This window comes from Xiphias gladius, chromosome 11 (genome assembly GCF_016859285.1).
Source record: "Xiphias gladius isolate SHS-SW01 ecotype Sanya breed wild chromosome 11, ASM1685928v1, whole genome shotgun sequence".
In the NCBI taxonomy this organism is placed as follows: domain Eukaryota; kingdom Metazoa; phylum Chordata; class Actinopteri; order Istiophoriformes; family Xiphiidae; genus Xiphias; species Xiphias gladius.
The window spans coordinates 21,358,330-21,376,680 of NC_053410.1; the positions used below are offsets into that span (position 1 = coordinate 21,358,330).

The 18,351-nt window shown below is 39.0% G+C and overlaps 1 protein-coding gene across 1 annotated transcript in view; it reads right to left on the bottom strand.

Moving 5' to 3' along the window:
• Window positions 1-1,378, bottom strand: part of LOC120796038 (regulator of microtubule dynamics protein 2) — a 39,820-nt gene extending 38,442 nt beyond the window's left edge. Inside the window, exon 1 of the mRNA XM_040138339.1 lies at window positions 1,291-1,378. The gene's annotated coding sequence lies outside the window, so the exon portion shown is untranslated. The remainder of the gene's footprint in view (window positions 1-1,290) is intronic.
• Between the last annotated feature and the right edge of the window lie 16,973 nt (window positions 1,379-18,351).

The following is an 18,351-nucleotide window of genomic DNA, read 5'->3' on the forward strand; positions in this document are numbered from 1 at the left end:
AAACATATTGTTTTCTGATTACAGTCCATCACATCTCAGAAAATTCCATTGGCCCTAGACTGAAATTATAAACAGGCACTGCACAGGCATGTCCTTCAGACTGTTAAATTGTAAAGATGTTTTTATTTATAAAATGCAAGGAACAGTGCACAATCAAAATCATTTGTCTCCATTCATCATCCTCCATGCACACTACACTGTAATAAGCAGTATTAAAGCATTTGATTATTGCACACTTATTAATAACCTTGTGGTCTGACATCTACTTGCTTCATGTTACTATTTTTAATAATAGAGATGTGGGCGAAATCTAGTGGCACATTAAACCCATTTTAGATCTTTTGCGTCAGAATTTGCTTCTTTGAGAAGAGTTCTCTTTCATCAACCGTATTGTCACAACACGTGAGTGAATTATCAGTGGCCAAAGTTCAGTAGTAGAACTACAATAGTTTAAGGAGTGTGTTGTTTAAAACTAGCAATATGGACAGGTAATAACAGTTGCCCTTAAAGGGAGTCCTCAGTCACTAAAAGTTCTTTTACTAGTTTTCATTTCAGGTAGTCTATTTCCAATCTCATTTGTGTGTGTTGCACCTATACCTACTTATTTCTAGAATATATTATGATCTTGCATATTATAAACTATAAATTCAAATTATTCTGCTCATAATCATTATTCTATAATAAGAAGCTCAAACTGTGACTCACCTCTATGATTCCTCTCACGAGTATGTCCCTGCAGTGAACCTGGACAGAATGCGCACCAGGATTTAAAAAGTTACTAAACACGTACTATCACATCAACCTTGGACCTGTGGTCAGTGAACATGGAGCTGCCCTTACTGGGTTTTATTCAAGTGTTACAAATGGCATTTGCTGTGGAGAAGCATTAGAATGGTTAACTAGAGTTTTACTTCACGGTTCCATATTATAAGTCAGTATAACCCCACTTAAGATGCTACACCAAATTTTATTTTTTTACGTCAATTAATTATTCATTTTTTCACAGATTTTTTTTTGTTGTAGATTTTTGTCAGAATGATGTGTTTTTTTTTCTAATTTTGTCTTATTTTATCCCTGCACATACAAACAAGTGAACAAATCAACAGATTGGGAAATTTTTCCATCTGAAAGATAAATAAATTGATTAATAAAACAAACAACAGCAGTGATTTTGATGACCTTAAGAGTTAGTTTTTTTTATATAAATGGTCTCTTCCTGGGCTGATCTGAGGTGTTATTTGACTCGACAGAGGTACGTGAACTCTCTAAATGAAAGGTAAAAAGCCATACTTGCTTGGAAACAGGGGTAACAGGGAGTTCCCTTGCATAATATGATGTGGGGATCGCTACGTGCAGTTTCTTCCCTGCTCTCTGAACACAGTATTGTTCCTCAGCCCACAGCCTGCATTCTGACTGCAAAGAGAACAAAATAGCCCACCTGAAACCTGGGGGCTTGGCGGCGTAAAAAAAACGTTTGGCCAGCGGCTCTGAGTTGGCCCCGCAGACGTAGATATGGTGATAAGAGAGGCGCATCCAGCCATGGCCTTGCTCCCATCGGGTTAAAGCCAGCAGATAAGAAGATATTGTCAACACTGTCGTTTTGTCCACCCACCACACATCTGCCCAAGCCTTCATACCACACGGGAAGAAATAAAAGCAGCCTCAGATTTGCCTTTGTGCACAGAAATAAGCCCATTACAGTTGTCAAACAATACATGGGAGAAGAATCAGGGTGAAATAAGGCATCACTATCAGGGCTGTACTTACAGACCACAGAGTGTAAAGCCCAATTGTTCCCAGTCAGTACTGTAGAAGTGTTTTCTGCTCATGTGCATGAGACGCCTGTCTCGGTGGGAGGAAAACTAACTTCTGTATCAGTTGTGTGTTTACAGATAGTTTAAAATTTCATTCAGCCATAAAGATGTGAAAAGTGTTGTGTAACAGAAGGCACAATATCGCTCAACTACAGTGTTTGTGAGGAACTGGGGAAGTCCAACCCATGGGCCTACACTTGCTGTATCGATGTCTATCTCAACTGCAGGCACTCACTCTTCTTATCCGTCAGCCTACCAACAGACCAAGCTACCCTACATTACTGAGTTAGGGTGTGCCACCAAGTAAACCAAAACTGTAACAAAAAATAACTTAAAACGGTGACAACCCCTTGAAAGCAACAGTTATTACTGAATACGGTCACAATTGAGCTCTGTATGCCTATGAGCAATTTCCATTTTTAGATCTGAGTTCTGCATTCACTCACAGACGTTTAGAAAAATGGAGTTTATTTTATGATACTAGACTGAGGACTCACTGTCTTAGCTGCTTTAGAAAATGTAGAAATGAAGAAAAATGGTAGACAATGGTTTACAGGTATTGGCTGGGCTACAGAAATGAATACTCAGTCTTTTAAGGGGGTTATCAGAAGGGGAAAGTTAAATGGATCTATTGAACTGAAATTCAGGAAATGCTTGTTTCACAGATGGGGCTCAGAAATTCCCCTCTTTTAAAAACCAGTTTTATTGAAAGTCTGGGTATGTAGCCGCAGTGGCTACTGATACCCTGAAACCTGCTGTATGGCAGGTTAGCTTGATCTTAAACCCTGGTCCCAGGCAAGCTTTTCAGGATTCAGCCCTGGAGGTCAACCGGTGTTACCGCTGTCTGAGCAGACTGAAAATCATCAGTTCTTCTTTGTATTAGACTTTGGCCGTAACTTGGAGTTTATGTATATTTCTCTAAAGCGATCCCAGTTCGATATACTGTAGTCTACTACGGTGGTTTTCAAACCATTTTCTGTTCCGCCCTATTTTGAAAGCTGAAGAATTTCGCACCATTCACATCTAAATGGGTTTTCTTTTTATTAAGTGATAACATTACTGAGGATGCTAGTCATAATGGGAAATTTAACTGAAATATAATTCAAGAACATGGACAGCATGTTCCTTTTCCTGCATGTTTCGCACTAGTTTACTGTTGGAATAACATAAATAATTGGTATGTTCCAGTCCCACCCATTTTTGTGATGGAATGAAGCAAATAATATTGGTGGGTTCTTGGTTACACCTTTTCAACTCAATTTCCAGTGTTTACTACCGTTTTTCCACTTAAAAATACTGTTTTCATTGAAAAAGAGGCTAAACAAGAACCAGATTGTGAGAATACAACGTACTAGCATGTAGACAATGTGCCCCCTCTCTCAAACACACACACACACACACACACACACAAAAACACATATCCACCTGTCCTACCTTATTAAAATCCTGTTTCCCCTGTCTGACAGTCATTGCACACTGGTGTGGCAGACAAAAAAGTAAGATATTATATATCCTGAAACAACAATGGTTACAATAACAATACCATAATTTCTACACTGAGTCATATTATAACATGCTAATAGTTCCAGCTCAGCCTTTAATATTTTTTTCTTTGAGTTAGAACATTGTTGTATCTGTATGCGTAGATGATGGAGATGTTAGATTACCTGCCACTTTGGACATGGTTCTACACTGTGATTTTTTTTGTGTGTTTTGTTCCTTTGCCAAGTTCATGACTGTGCAACACTGAGTTAGAACAATGTTGTGATGATTTCTTTGTCAAAGCATTATTAAAATACTTGCTGTGTAATTACCATAAATAAAATCCGTGTCCTAAACTAGTTACGTCACTGACAGTAGCAGTCACTTGGGAATTAACATCTCAAAACCCAAAGATATGTATGGATAGTATATATGTACTGTATATGTGCAAGTGTATAACCTATTTTTTCTTTTTAGTTTATATTCAAAAGATTAATTTTGCTGTAAATTTAAACATTGCAGTGATTTTCGTTAATGATAAAATGTTTTTTTGTTTTTTTTGTTTTTTACTATTTACTTTTAACTAATATATGTACTGTATATTGTACATATGAAATGTGATTAAAAAAAAACTTAACAAGCACAAAATTTGACCAAATTATAAGAAATAAAAGCTAGGGTGAACTGCCTTACAATGCCACATGGACCATTTGGACATTAGGTACAATGCATGTTATTAGTTTGAATTGACTGGCATTTTTGGTCAAATTAGTACATAGGCTTTATGCAAATCACAAGACAGTAGCTAAAAGAGTGATTAAGGTGATAAAGTAGTGACAACTGACGAATGCTGGGAAAATGGAGGGCAGGCAGATTACACCAGGGACCTCTCGGTGACTTTTGACTTTGAGTCATAATGATTTCTTCCTTCCTCTCTGACCTCCTCTGCATGTATAATTACTCATACCATCAGACATGATGCATTCGTCCAAAAGCAGATCCACATCATTTACACAACTTTGTGGCAGATTTTGTAAATAGATCTTTGTCCCTCACAATAAACCCCCCCCAAAAAAAAAAAAAAAAAAAGTTGGAACACTTGTTAAGAACACATGGTTGACTAACAAAACATTCGAAAAATAACACCAACACATTCCTGGCCTTGAACTTTGGTCAGCCCTCCATGTCCTCTCCCAGTACTAAGCACAACAGATAAACATGTTTATCTCTTCTAAGAGATATGTGAATGTTCCCACAAAATTTATTTTGAAAAATAAACTGTCAGAATTTGGTTCTTAAGGTTATCCTAATTGAAGTGGATAAATGTCACTTTTTAGTTGCAAGCAGACAATGGCCAGCAGGTGGCGCCTAAAGAATTAGTATTGAAATCCTCCTGTGTGGATTAAGTGTGGGTGAGGAGCACAAGAAGGACTTTTAACAGGATGCATTACAAACAAAGATGTTGCTCACTGTCATCCTCAGCATATTCTGTACTGGGCGATAAACCAAATGAGATTCATCACTAGTCTGCACTGGCCGAGACACAACAGCTCTTTGTGGTTCAGGGTGGAATAAACCAAAGATCAAGATAATCGTCTCTTAAACATTGCCTGTGCTTTATGTCGGCAGCTCCAGACCAATTACCCAGGCTGCATTTCTGTACGTAATGGTGAGGAAAGCCTGATTCATGTCTACTTGTGTAGTTACATTATGTCTGCTCTGCTCAGGTAGACCAGAACATGATAATTAGGTATTACCAAATGCCAAACAAGACTTTACTCACTATATGTCCAAAACATTACTGTAGGGCATCATGTAAGGCCCTTTGTAAAATCTGTTAATCTACTTTGAATTATTTAGCCTACCCTCATTGATATAAATGGGGTGGACAAAATAACAGAAACACCTGTGAGAATTACGCAATACAATTCAACAACACCGCAAACTGCAGCCTCCAGAATGACCATAGCGCTGAATCAACACCTCTCTAAAACAGTTTAAACAAAAATGGGACATTATACCCTTCATGGTGGTAGGATTTTGCAGGACTCTTGTATTAGACTATGTTAGTTTTGGCTAAAGGTACCTACACTGGAAACTGAGTGTCTCTCATATATACACTTATATATATATAAGTATATAAAGTGTATATATATAGTAAAATAGTTACTGATGTCATTAAAAAAAGAATACATGTCTACAGCCATGGCAGTCCAGCACAGTGGTGCTTTGAGCTAAATGCTTATATCGCTAATTAGCACTAAACACAAAGTACAGCTGATGCTGATGGGAATGTCATTATTATTATTTTTTTTTAAATCCCAAATATCTACATTTATTTTGGAAAATTTGACAAGACACTGGTGTTCGAGGAAAACTCAGAGGATCACAAAAAAGGCATTAGGATTCAGTGTGTCCTATTGATGACTAAGTATTACGGCAATCTATCCAATAGTTGTTGAGATATTTTCTGGACTAAAATGTTGGACCAGCAGAAACATTGCCATCTATAGAACAATGCCACTAACATGGCTAATAAAAGTCTTTGTCTAGGTGTTGCACCTAGACAAAGACTTTTGCATCTTACAACGAAATTGAAATAAAACACAGCGAGAGAGTAATTCAGCGTCTGTAGTCACCCCAGGAGACACTGCTGTAGAAAATTCTTCAGCTTCAAAGAGAAGCGGATTTTGAAGGTTCTTTCTGATGATCAATGCTTTGATCAATGTTTAATGATTTCTCAAAGGGGGAACAGTACATCTACAGCATATAAAAGTGAATTCCCTAGTAAAAGGAGAAATACTAATAAGAGTGTGTATGGCCATCCTATTTTACAAGTGCCATAAGATGTGACAGAGTTTGCCTCTTTAAATGCTCATCAGTCAGTTGTTAACTATCGTTTTGTCCATCCTGATGGGAAATGCAGGTACAGTCCAGAAGGTGATTTACTGTTGAATTGGCCATAAGCAGAGCTGACCAGGCTGTTTAGAACAGGCAAAGGTGAAGTCATTCTCATAAAGCAAACTGCAGAGGGGTTTTGTCACAAAGCTACAGAAAGATCAGGAGAAGGTTGAGAAGATGGTTTATGGACACAGTGAACTGCTCCAGTATCCAGCACAGGCTTGTATTGTCTCAGACCAGTGAGGCCTTACTGAGGAAATGGGGAAACATTTGTGCTATTTCTAAAATGTGAGATAGTAAAAGTTGCTGGAAGAGCATTATGAGCGTTAGAAAAAGCAATATAAAGTTTCATGAATGCTCAAAAGAATAAATCTGGTTATTGTTATATGGAATATTTTAGACAAGGCTCCTGATGACATTACGGGTTATAAAACTTTGTTCTCTTAGTTAAATTTTGTCGTAATACTATATATATCAGGTATCACTGCACAATTGCAGCAGGGATCTCAGTCATGTAAGGCTACATCAATAAACAGTATACACTCATGTCCAGCCATTGTGTGTTGATTTGTAACAAAGGATACAAAAGAGGTGAGAGCAAGGCAGCGCTAGAGTGGGGCTAGATGGAGCTACAGCCTGACCAGGAATTATAATAACTACTCCGTAGCCCCACCACAAGAAATTATCAGATGCTTGACTATTAAAAACAATGCATTATTTCATCATTAAAAGAGCTCATTAAGAGGAACCAGTGAAAATGAGAGAGTGGAAGCAGGCAGAAAGAGAGAACATTAGAACAGCAGGGAGAGACAAAGCTGAGTAATGAGAGTAAAGTAACAAGTAATGTAATGTAATTTTAGTTTTCAAGGAGTAATATGTAATCCATTACAGTTTTCAAGTAACTTGCCCAACAATGTTAGTATTTTGAAACATTAGAAGAATTTGATACTTGAACGAAACTTGTTTATTTACAACAAATTCCAGCGCATTTTCCATTTGATGCTTACAGGAGGACAGTCTCACAAATTTCGTTGACTCCCAATAAAGGAAAAGGAAAAATGTCAGGCACTGCAGATGGATAAGAGTTCTAACACTTCGACTTTTGGTGATTTAGACTCACTGGCCTAAGTTGGGTCCCATACACAATCAAAAGACACTAAAACAATGAATGCATTTTTACACCATCACAAATACTCCATCATGACTGTATTATCAAAATTTTAGCCACGATGTCCAGTAAAAAAAAGTCTCATTGAGCTGCATCAGTAGATTATTTCTGATTAAACTGAGAGCCTGACAATGTCTAAAATATTTTTTGTTGTATGATCTTGGTGAGCTACTTTCATTTAAATGAATGGGTGCTATCTTGGAACATTGTATCCAATTTTCACAATACATCCATTTAGCTCGCTCACTGCAGCTTAGGAGTCACCCTTATTCCACTTTTGAAAACTCATTCATAATCATATCTGATTACCTAATTCCATGTGGTCAGGCAAGTGACCACACCACATACCAGAATTTCAGTTATGTAATCAGATTGAATTCTCAACAATTATGGGGGAATTTGAATAAAAAAATTACGCACTTACATAATGTCGCTTTGACTTGGGCGGTGCTTCCGTAAAGGATCATTCTAGATTTTTACAACTTGGGTCATACTGTGTCACCATAGGTTTGGCCTTCATTCCTATCAGTTCACCAAGTTGATTGTTGAGATCTGGGAATGTGTTGACATTGCTAAATAGAAGTCCAATTGTGCAAGAAACACAAGCAGTGATCATACGGGTTTTAAATAAACCTCCAGCTTCGCGAAACCTGGGTCCTGGTTCAACTTCCATACATGCCATAGTTGTACATTAACATAGTTTTCCAATGCGATAGTACCAACGTTTTGGGTGTGCTGACTTTTGGTTTTATCTCCACATAAAGTGGTTTAGATAATCTGGCTAAGCTGTTGATTTAGTCACATCCTGTTTGATTATCTATTCATGTACCTTGCCCTGTCCGACTTAATTGTTGAGATGTTGCTAAATATTCCCCGATTTTTCCACTTATTGTGGTGAGTAATGTTATCATAACTGATAGAAATGACAGCTAAAACAACAACAGGAAAATCCAAGTTAGAATAAAGGGGAATTATCCTTTAAACATGGGTAGTGCTGCTTGGCATGGTAGTGATGCTTTGGCCCACATATTGTAAACTGCAGCCAGATGTCTTTGTTTTGGCGATGCTGCAGTCCCGTAAATCAGCTAAGAAGCCATATGATGGCAAGAGGTAATGAAAAAACAGTAAACAATGCATCTCCTCCCCTCTTCGCATGAAGCTTCAATTTCTCATGTTTTTCTCTCTCAGGCTTTATTTGTGTGGTTGCCCAGTGAAAGCCACCACAGCGGCAGAGAAACCCAGAATAGCCGAGGGTGGGGAAGGCCAGCGGACTTGAATGTGGGCTGCTGAGCTGTGCGCTCTGTAGTGTCTCTAAACCATCCGCTGGCCTGTGGAATGGAGGCTGCTTCCTCATGCATGCCAGTGGTCAGAGCAGGGCCTACACACCCTCAACTATTTCGGTCCTCTTCTCTTGCTCTGTTTCATTTTCTCTCTTCCTCTATCTTGTTCTCTTTTTCTCTCTTTCTCAGACAAAGCTGCCTTTTAGAGTTATAAAATATTTGCAAATGCAGTGGAAGCAAACAGGAAGATGGAAGGTAGGAAGAAAATTGGGTTTGACAGGGAGAATAGCCAGAAGAATATTGCCCTCTCCCCTAATTTCCACTTTATAGTGCTCCTGTCTGAACAAAAATTTGAATATATATCTGATTCTACTCCTGTATTCCCAGTATTCCTATTCTATAATTTATTATGAGTTAAAAAGGTTTTTGGCGAAGTTATTTGAGTTACTTTTTCCGCATACTGTCTGTTTTGAATCATGCAAGTTATATTTTTGGCTGCTATGCTGTAATATAATGCCGGTGACACAAGAATATTTACTTATTTTTCCCTTGTCATAAATGAGAGGAAGGAAATACTTAAATGCAAATGGAAGAAATAATATATGCAGTGATGGTTAAATGGATGATGCTATTTCTGGATTTAAAAATGTGAGCAGTACGGGAAAAAGGGTAAACACACCCCGTGGTGATGTTAATCACAGCAGTGGTCATCAGTGAGAAATGCACTTTTGATGATAACATTGACATTCTTGGGGCGTTACTGTTGCTGATCACACAATTATGTGGATCTGATTACGTCTAATTCAGTGTCTAATGAATGTTTCACTACCTTGAGGCAGGGCAGTATAATCTGAGGGAAGTGTGAAACAATCCTTTTGTTTGGTATTTGAATGCGTCGGCGAAACTGCACTGCTGGGAAATATAAATTCAAAACAATGTAATGACAGGCTGAGAATTCCTCAGCCGTACAGAGAGGGGTATTGTTTTAGGGAGGCCTTAAGTTAACATTTGTTATTCTCCAGCTTTCTTTGCTGACTTAAATGTGCAGTATCCAGCAACACAAAGGACCATATGAGTGAAATATTGCCTGTTTGTCCAGATGCATTCCAGGCACCTGGTGAAGCACAAACACACAGACACTCACTGTAGAAGAATGCGTCCACCGAACATTGTATAAAACTTAAGCCACTGCTATATCTCCCACTCAAATAACCTCTCTCCCTCTATCTCCCTCTGTCTCTCCTACTCTCACACTTACAGAGCTTTAGTGGCCTGGAAACATGCCACCTAGGCCTACTGTATTTCTCTACTCTGCATTACATACAGGACATACTATAGAGGCCCACTCTTTATGGTTTAGTGACCTGAATTGCCCAACCTGTCCAACCCAACACATTTCAACCCAGAGATGTAAAGAAATCCTCTCGCCTTCCATCCACCACAATGCAACCCTGTCTTGTCCTCACATCTCAGCTCAGACACTTCTGTCTATATCAGCGGCCGAAGGCTCTGATTGACGACTTGCCTTGGCTCCACAAAGGAAGAGATAAGCAGGCCCAGATGGGACAGGTCGGATATGTCTGCCCAAATGATTTAGTCCTAAGTCTGGGACAGTGGAGGGGACCAGTGCTGAGCTTGCACCCCCACCCCCTACCCCATGTCAAATACATACCACATGGGAGAGTTGTAGATCACCGTTTGATCTGCCCTGTGGGGGAATCAGGATATCCAGACAGGGCTGGTGTGTTTCTCTGTACTCAGCCTCTGTATGACCCAGCTACTAGGGGCAGAGAGGCTGGGATGGTTTACTGTGCAGTGGATAAAATATATGGCTGCTCATTATGCCAAAGAAGAGAGCTGATGGGCGTTTATCTATGACCCTGCTTACCGGTAGGGTCGGGAGGTTGCTTTACTTCGTGCTGCCGTAAAATAGGGTAAGTTGAAAAATTACCACTAAGCATGGCACAGACAGTGAGTGATGGCCCAGTAACAGAGGCAGATGCTATCATGTAAGAATAAGTGTTTCTGTCTGACCTGGTTGAATGGAACGTTAGGAGATTATATCCATTATTTTGGAGTAAAATATAGTGGATAACAAGACAGTGTCAGTGTTGACCAAGACAGTAAACTGATTGGAGTTGAATTTGATCCTTAATAATTCTCTTGAAACATAGGTTACCAGGTTGTCAAGGAGTTCATGTCTAAAGTTTTTTTATGCTACCATTATGGTTTACAGTGATTATATGCATTGTTTTGAGCCTCTGGGTAGCTTACATATGGGAGAGGGACCAGAATACCTGGAAAACTTCTTGCCAGGCTGAAGTCAAGCAGAATGGAAATTAATCGGCATAAAAGTTCAGAGGAGACTTTAGTTAGCGTTTTAACAAGACGAAGAGTCCACAGCCACGCTAGCAGCTCTGTGAGGCTGTACTTAGATACAGCAGTCCTTATAGCTAAATGCTAACATGCTCACACTGACAATGCTAACACGAATGTTTAGCAGGTAGAATGTTTACCAGCTGGGTATGACGTTTTCATCATTTTTTATTTAAGCATGCTAATTAGCACTAAAAATAACTAGGCTGATGGGAAAGTCTTGCACATTTCTGTTCCTAAACGAAAATACTGGAAAAATTAAAATCTTCACCTGATAATGGGGCTAGATGTAAAGTCAAGGGACAGACATTTCCATCCAAAGAGCCTGTTGCTAGCATGGCTAAAAGGGAGTCTGTCAAATTTGTTACATTTGGAAGTTTAGTGTAGATTGTTCTTAAACGAGGGGCCTATTAATAAATCAATACTTAAAAGATTAAGTTATGGTTGTCGAAACAACGTTGCTAATTTACAGCAATATAGAAATTTTATTTCGTCACTACCAGCCTTGACCTTATGTGAAGGTAGTCTTTTGAATCTGGGGGCTCAGAATCTCCCAGGACTTTCATTAACTAAATCTTTAATCCAGAATATTCAATGCTTACATGCAACATTAAATCATAAACTCAGTAAAATGACTCTGAAACTTCTAATTTGTTAACTGGAAAGATCTTTGAAAGATGCATTTGTCAGCTCAGCTTCCAATCAATGTCCTCTTTGATAGTCTGTGTGTGATGCTGCACACAGTTTGCATCCAAGTTATCAAATGCCCTTCCTTTCACATGACCAACTCTTTTGTGGCCTCTCAGTGGCTCAGTCATTTGCACACGCTCAGTTTCACCGCGCACGCTTCGTGTCTCAAACCTTCTGTACACGCTCACTGGCTCTGAATACAATAAAGGCTGAGTTATCCCTGGTATTTGTCCTGCCCCCGCAGCAGCTCCCTCTGCCTTTGACACTTGCTAGAGTTTCTTAGGAACAGGCATTTATTACAGGCCTCCATACAATCCTTCTTGAGGTGATTTCTCCCTTCGAGTTGAGAAATGCAGAATATGATACTGTTTGTGGCATGTATTGACGTTACATAAAGTGAAGGGTCATTTTGTGAAGCTGAACAGAGGCTGAGAGGAATGTCAGTGTCAGTGGACTTCATTTAGTCAGACAGAGTAACTGAAGGGGTTTCAAGTCAAAATACCTGCAGTGTTTTTCCCTTCTGTTGACAGGTTTGGACAGGTTGCCACCGTATTACCACCGTCAGCTTTTAAACTACAGTGTCAGCTTTATGTAACAGTCACGACAACGCGGTAGTTGAGAAGTTGCTTTACACACCTTTGCCAGCCCATGAGCCAATAGGCTTAATTGGCCTTCTATCCTTTAAATGAATACTGTTTGGATTTCCAGAATTTTTTCTCCAGCTTCTTCCTTTAGCATCTCTTACACAGTGTGAAGGTGTAAGTGTATGGAACTTAAAGCTGTGTTAATCAATATTTTAATAGTGACAGTGGTTCCAATGACTACGTGCAATGTGAAAAGGATGGACTGCAGTTAAAAAAAACAGAGAATTCTCACCTTGTTTTGGTTTTATGGCCCGCCATCTAACAGTTTTGTTAAGTCAACCTTGTTTCCAGTCACAGCAGACACTTTACTCTACTTGCTCAGCACCACATTGGCAGACAGAGTTGGTGGAAAACCAAAGCAGATCTAAAAAGGAGAGTGAATATTGGACTTATTTATTAGGTGGCCAGAAGCAACTCCAAATTATGTTACTCTCTGTCAAGCAGTAGAAGTTATTTGCTAACAAGTTAGCCATAACAACTTTATCAGATGTCAATGTATTTACTGTTTGCCCCTAACTGGAAAAAAAAAAAAATCACTTAATGCAGCTTTGAAATATACACTGCCTTCTTTATACAATGGCCACAGTTACTATAGTTTTGAAAATAAAAGTGAATTTTTACAGTATTTATTCAATGCTACTGTGTTTAAAGTAAAAGTAGAGGTGTGTTTCCCTGCTTTTAAATGGAGCTCCTGCCCAAAGATTAATTAAGAAAAGCTAATCTCATTATTCAATACCTTTAAACTGAAGACAGAAACATATGCATCTGTGGGTCTATCTGATTCTGCGTAAGAAGTTAAAATTGTACCATTGGCCACTTCTGTGGCCATGATGTAACCATCACAAGGCTTAATTCAATATCTTCTGAAAAAAGGAAAAGCAAAAGACACAGATTAATTGGATCCATTTAGGAGCAATGGGAGTCGCATGCTGAGTTACATTTACTGTTTAAAAAGAATTAAATTCCCAAATTAAAATTGCCGATATAAAAAGTAGAGCAGAGGATGTCCGGGTATCTTTAAAAATTCTGGCTCAAATCTTCCCATGCCTTTCTGCCTTTCCGTGCTAAGCACTGTTTTGGAACCAATCATATGCTTTACTGTGGGATGCAGGCCATACATTGAGCTGCCACTAAAATGAGCAACAATGGCAGAGAAATCCTCAAGAACCCGTTTCTTATTTCAAATAACACAATTAAGCAATTTTATAAGAAGTATGAATGCAATCAACTTAATCAAAGTGTTTCTAAGTCAGCAGCAGCTGGAAACCTCCAACGCTTCTAATTAACTGAATTTTTGGAGAAAATCTCACCAGATGTTACAAAGTACATTGCTGTTTATAAAATGAAACCACACATACTTGTATCTAAAGGCAGAGAAAAGCAGCCAATACACACTCTGATAATGTACAGTGCGGCAAAACTCTCCCAAAGATCATAAATTCTCATTATTATTATTTTTGGCATTATCATTACAGCTAAAGGAAATCAAAGGCATGGCTTTCTGTCAGTGATTTAGGACTTGTTTCTTCTGCTGATGTTTCCAGTAGCAACAAAGTGTGTTTTTTTAAATGGACGTACGAAAATTTGAAGTGTCAGCTACAAACAGAAACTTTTTTTTGTGTTTTTTTTTTGCTTCAACCGTGGAATGTTATCTACTGACCAAACAGATAAGACTTTCATAAACCAAACTTGAGCAACACATGTATTCCCAGTGGACATTCAAGTAGGCATGAAGAAAAACAGGAAGTAATCATTCGATCAGATTGGAAGTAACCCAACTACGAAAGATTTCAGTCGAGGTCACCCCCCCCACTCCCAAAGTTGTCATGCAATGACCATATAATATATTCAAGGTTCAAAAACAGAGCTGAGCAGCTATTCAAGCAGTATCTCACTTGTATCTACCAAGGAATGCCGAATATTTTTCCTCTTCCCCTTGTGACCCATAAGAGACATACAGCTGAAAACTTGTTTGATAACTGCACCAAAACATCAGTTTACTCACATTATCTCCTCACATGAAAAGCCATTATATAACCACTGCAAGGTACATACTCCAAATTCCAACATGGTGGTGCATTTTGGCGAGCCTGAAACATGTTTCTGATGAGGAACAGACTTTGCCAGGGGCCGCTGAATAAATCAAAGATCTGCTAAGGACATCGTACATACAGAACATTGTGTCCCTCGAGCTATCATAAGATCTCCACCAGCACAACATGAGACATCCATGACTGGTATTGGTGGTAATATCCTCCTCCCAGCCAATGATGTGAACACAGTTCAGGTTCAGGCCTCCGACTGAACTCAATTTGGCTCTAGCTGGTATCCTGCTCCGCTCACCCATCTTTGATATGGGTGAGGGCAGCCTGCCAATTCTCATGGACATAATACCGCTTTGGTTGTCGATGGAGCAGGATGTAGGCTGGTGGAAATGAACAACCACAAGCTGATTGCGAGAGGGTGGCCTGATGCACAGCTACTGGAATTCCAGTGGGAAGACTCACTCCTTACCAACTGATGTATCTCTTGGTTTCTTTCCAAGGCTGTGAGCCAGACATCGACACACTACTGTGGATGTGGTCAGATGTCTAATTGTAGAAGAGAGTTTGTCTCTGCAAGGTTAAGGAAAAAGATCCCCTTGGATACTCTTACACTATCATCAGTCTGAGATGTTTTATGCATTACTGGAATTATTTTGTGATGAAGTGTTACATTAAGTAAAATCTACATTGTCTCTCAAAGTTTGTCCTGTCCCCATCTCCCAGAGAACATGGCCTTAATCTGCTGCATTCAGTTGTGGTTTATACATGAACATCACATTAGTGTAGAGATGCATAACAGTAATAATAGGAGGCAATAAGATTATTGATTGAGTATTGGCAAGTTTTTTCCATTAACAAAATGAGAGGTTGTGCCCAGCATGACCGCGGCCTCACTGCATTCTCGTCTTTTGAGGCAGACAGTGGTAAAGTGGTGAGGTTGCTACCTGAGCCATATTTGTCATGATTTCTCCCAGTTTGACTGTTTAAAGCAGGCACAAATGGGCAGTGAAACAATCTGTAAACACCACATTGACTTTTTAAAGATGTTATGGTGAATGTTGTAGCAAACAGTTGCCTAAATACAACATTAGCATTAATTCCGAGTCATGTTTCTGGTCACCTAAGGAATAGTGCAATATTGATTCTCCTTTTAGCTCTGATCTTAACCCGCGCTCCTGAGGAAGATGTCTTGCTCTATAGCTACTTACGATCTTTGTTTACCAGCCGGTTGCTAACATCTTCAGTGTACCTTTTGGTGCTGGGCAGGTAATGTACAGTGGTTTAACAGACCGTTTGTTAAAAACCTCCGACTGCTGAAGTCAGAATCGGGATTTATGAAAGCAGTGCAAATGAACTCAAAAATCAAAGCTGCAAGCCATAAAACCAAAACAATGAGCTGAAAGATGCTGTAAAGCTTTCTAGAGCTGAGATGGGCTGTGACGTCCAGTGATAATCGTCTGATTGTTGGTCACAATGAGCGACCCCTTTCACATTACACATAGTCATTTGACCTATTGTTAATAAAAAAAATGATTGGTGTTGCTTTAAATTGGCAAAAAAAATGTTGAATGTCCAAAAGAAGCTCTTGCCTTGATTTCTAAGGTAGTGAAACCAAAACTGATTTTTAAAAAAAATATGTAATCTCTGTTCCGGGTATACGTTGGCAGTATATCTTAATTTAACATCATGTCATCAACATTTGGCCAATTCCACAGAAAATGCAGCTATTTGTTATTATTGTTGAATTGTTTTAGTGTTCTGAATATTTCCTTTCAAAAGTTTAAATCTCAGTGGAAGTTAATGTACGATCTTCATATAAAAATAAAACATAGGTTGCACACAGAAAAGAGGTTACTGAGCACAATAACTGCACTGTAGTTGCATTGCAAATAAATGCTATCATTTTAAATCTTGACCTCTTGCTGTTCTTGCTCTTGAACTCCACCTTTCACCTTTTGTCAAGTTTGTTCAGTTGCTAAAATAGACACAAAAAAAGCCGTGGGTATTACCTCTGGTGTGTGTGGTCTGCTTTAATTTGGGATGGTGCATCGCCCACGCACACACACAGAAAAACATTTTGGGATACAGCCACAGAGCAAGACAGTGTTTATGCTACCCACAGTCCCTTCCTCCCCTCCGCTCGGCTGCACGTCTCCCGCACTCAGAACATTGGCCAGTGCCCTTAGCATCAGGTCCCTCCCTGTGTGCTGTCTGTACAGGCCAAGAACATTATGAAATGTTTACAGTTAGGGTGAAAATAAATGTGCACATGATGACCTACAATGAAACAGTACAAACCTATGACAGAGCTTTGATAAGAATTTAAATGGAGCGGTTGTAGACGAGGCTGTCAACATGCAGCGTCAAGTCTATTGAATATGTCTGCTGAACATTTTTTTCATTACAGTGTTATTAAAAGCTGTGAAAAACGTTGACAGATGCATTTGAAACCCTCTCCAGAGAGAGGTAGGGAGGAAGGTTGCTGTTATACCTACATACGTCTTTATTATTTTAGACTTGTTCCTTTTGGAAACTAACCTCCTCAGTGCCCTCATCAGATTTAATCATGAAAAAGGGAACTCAGCTTGGCCCTGGGAAAATGGCTGATACAGTATGCATCTCTCATTGCTGCAATTATTATTATGCCTACAATATATTGTTCCATATCCTCTCTCCATCTATCTATGTTGGTCATTTGATAGATGGATTACAGTACGTAAAGACTTGGCAAACTTCCATCACACTATCACCAGTTTCAAATAACCGCACTGAAAAGCCAGCGGTTGAAGCAGCAGCTTTTTTAAAAAAAAAGACAATCTGCAGTAGCGCTGTGTGTTAGTGTTTCATATTCCTCACCTTAATCACTTGGCCTCCTCCGAGCACCAAGTGATAATGATGTAGTTTACTCCATAATGGGTGTGAACACATGTGTCGTAGCAGCTGGAAGAGGAAGGGTGGAGTCGGTTGATATATCAACTGAGTGAGGTGTTAACATGAGATTAAAGTGAAATTTGTGAGACAGGATAAAGTCATCAACCACATTTACTGTAGACACATGTCACACCTCCTGAGTAGCATGAAAGCAGAAAATATATGTTAAGGGCTGAGTATGCCTCTTTGATTCCTGTTTTTTCAGTTGATTTACTTCTGTAGACAAGGACAGACTTGTGTACCTGACTTGGGATCAGTGTGTGCTGTGTCAGTTGGGGAAAAGTGACCTCAGTGGAACCGTTCAGACAGGACACCTAAACACTTTAGAGAAAGCTCACTAAGAAAGCGCTCCTTGTGCACAGGGCAAAGACATGGTCCAAAGCAGACGAAGACAAATTAGTCTTTAACTGGAAAAAAAAACATAAGACTTATTCCTCCCATAACACAACCCAAAACGTAAATTGTGATGGAAAACAAAAATAGGACCACAAGAATAATCCTGGCAAACACTGTGTATTCAACAGAATACACCATACAGTATAGGTTTATGCTGCTGCCTTGGGTTTGGTAAAGGAATATTTAAGAATAGTGGAGGGGAAAAACACTCCAAAGCACACCAGACCTTACCAAGGAAACTGAAAAACTGTCATGGGCAGTAATCTACCACTTGGCTGTGAAGTTATGGTAACACTTTATAACTTTGTAAGATAGCCATTAACTGGCTAAAATTTTCATGGATTATTAAAAGTCAGCAAAGAAGTATTCAAAATATAGCAAAAAAAAAAAAAAAGGACGTTGTTGCTCTACACATGCTAATTTGATTCTTGGGGGCAGTTTGTCAGGGCTAACTCATTGGCAAATAGTGGTTTTCAACACTTTACATTTGTTTCTTACTATTTGTATATTTTAAAATAATTATAATAATCCTAAAGCTAACTATTTCTATTAACATTTTTAACATTGAGATCAATATGGGAGTTGTTTAACACTGCTCTGCATGGCTCGTGCAAAATGCTTTGC